The sequence below is a fragment of the Mirounga leonina genome, unplaced genomic scaffold, assembly GCF_011800145.1.
Source record: "Mirounga leonina isolate KUSES-001 unplaced genomic scaffold, KU_Mleo_1.0 Mir_171, whole genome shotgun sequence".
NCBI lineage: Eukaryota > Metazoa > Chordata > Mammalia > Carnivora > Phocidae > Mirounga > Mirounga leonina.
In genome coordinates this window covers 712,622-715,191 of record NW_023270436.1, presented here as the reverse complement: position 1 = coordinate 715,191, position 2,570 = coordinate 712,622, and positions in this window count along the sequence as shown.

The following is a 2,570-nucleotide window of genomic DNA, read 5'->3' as shown; positions in this document are numbered from 1 at the left end:
GGGGGCTGCGGGCTGGCTGCGCGCTCCGCCGCCCGCTCCCGGGAGCTGTCCCTTCAGCACCACCCGCGCCCGCTCAGCGCGCCCGGCCGCCGCCGCCCGGGGTCCCCTTGCGCAGGGGCTGCCCGGGGCCGCGCGCGCAGGGGGCAGGCGGCATCCTCCGCAGAGGGGCGCGGCCCCGTCCCGGGGGGCGGCGGGCGGGCCTGCGGGCGGGAGAGGCGAGGGAGGCGCGGGCCGGGCGGGCGCTCCGGCGGCCGTGCGGCTCCTGCCCGCCCCGCAGCCACGGCGCCGGTGCGGAGTGACGCGGCCGCCCAGCTCATCAGCATGCACGCGGGGCCTCCGCGCCCGCCCCCCGCCGGGACCGCCCCCGCCCCCCTCGCTGGGCGCAGGGTCCGGGGCGAGCTCCGGCTGCCCCGAGCCCGGCCGGCCTGGCGGGCGGGGCGGGGCGGGGCCGCGCGCTCAGGAGACCCAGACCAAGGGCACCAGGGCGGACGCGGTGGGGGTGGGGGGTGCTGCGCGCGGACCCTCGGTGTCATGCCCCCTCCCCCCCCCCCGCTCTGAATAAACCCGAAACTTGACCCAAGGAAGTGGGGCCTTGGGGAGTGCCTGGTCAAGGCCGCGTTGTCTGCATTAATGGGCCTGGGGTGGGAGGGTGCCTTTGTGGGGAGAAGGGCAGACAGCAGGGTCAGAGCCATCTCCGTGGTCTCCCTATTTACCTAGGCCAAACTAAATCAACTCCCGGCTTCCTTCCCCCCACCCCCCACTCCCAATCCCCGCACCCCCACCCCCTCACCACCTCAGTCCCCAGCATCCCTGCCGTGGAGCTGAGTTCAAGGACGGGTGGACGGGGAACCTGGGATTCAACGGGACCTAGGGGTCCCACCAGACTGAACCTGGCCACCCACCGGGACAGGAAGAAGGCTCAGACCCCTGGGCATCAGGTTCTCCAGGTCACGGTGCTCAGACCTCAGGGGAGAGCATACCTGGCTGCCCCCCCACCCCCACCCCGCCTGTCTACGGATCTAGCCCCAAACAGGCATTTACAGATGAGGCAGCTGGGTCATGATGGGGAAAGACCTGCACAAGCCCCACAGAGTGGGCGTTGTGAGCACCCCCAGGCAGGGCTTTCTGTCTGCCTGCTTCTCGCTGCATTCCGGTGCTTGAAAAAGCACTTGACACTTGGTTGGTGCTTGGTAAATATTTGTTGAATAAATAAATAATAGAACATTTATTAAGAGCTAACTTTGTAGGGCGCCTGGGTGGCTCAGTTGGTTATGCGACTGCCTTCGGCTCAGGTCGTGATCCTGGAGTCCCGGGATCGAGTCCCGCATCGAGTCCCGCATCGGGCTCCCTGCTCGGCGGGGAGTCTGCTGCTCCCTCTGACCCTCCCCCCTCTCCTGCTCTCTCTCTCTCATTCTCTCTCTCAAATAAATAGATAAAATCTTAAAAAAAAAAAAAAAGAGCTAACTTTGTACTGGGTCCCCAATAGATGGAGATGAATATGACAAGGACCTTGGGCTTCAGGGAGCTCTGGCTAATGTGTGCACTTACGTCTGTGTGTGTGTGCATTTGTATGTGTGTGTGTGTTTGTCTTGTATCTGTGTGTCAGGGAACGTTAGGGTCTTCTGGCTCTTGGTCCAGTACTCTCTTCTCCAACACACATTTTGTGACCTCAGGCAGACCAGCCTCCCCAGCTTGGATGTTTTGTGCCTCCTGGTGGATTCTGGTGAAAGCGAAAACACCCATTTCTCCTCGTCCTCATCAAAACTGTCTCTTCTTTCTAGGACTTTCGTCTCAAGAAAGTCAGAGGACCACCAGCAGGAAGGAGCCAGCCACTGGGCCTCGTGGCCAGCTGTCTCCAGAGTGTTTACCATGTAAAGCACTTGTTCTGAGAGGAGCCTGGGAATTCTGTTTTTACTCATCAGGAGAGTCTTACGGTGCAGCTAGTTTGATAAACACTGGTCTGTTTTTGATAAATAGCCAATCCCATGTCCCTTCTTAGGAAATACTGTATTTTTCTGTTTATAAAATGCCAGGTTGTAAGATGCTTCCCAATTTTACAAGGATAGCTTTGAGAATAATAATACAATACTCACACAGCTCAGTAAGATGTAGCCAGGCACCATTCTGGGTCCTTACGGCTGTTAATGGATTAAGACTGACAGCAACCACATTACCATGTAAGCTGGTATTGTCTAATTCTACAACAGTGGAAACTGAGTCACCAAGAGGGTCAATGCCATGCCCAAAGTCACACTGATAGCAAAGCATGGATCTGGGATTCAAGCCCAGACAATTTGGCTCCAGAATCAGATTTATTAGCTATGGTCGCTCAAGAAAAAAATCAAGCACTTTTCATTATATGGTTATTGAAAGTGATTTGAAAGTGGTTTTGCAGAAGAAAACATTATTTTGCTCATGTAAATACATTGTACTGTATCCTGAAATTTAGCCGGAAACAATACATCCAAACTATGCATCAATGTTTGGCTAAATATTTCATTCCAGATACAAGCACGTTGAAAATGTGGGGTACCCTGCAGGGAGGGAATGCATCTGATAGTCCAGCAAAC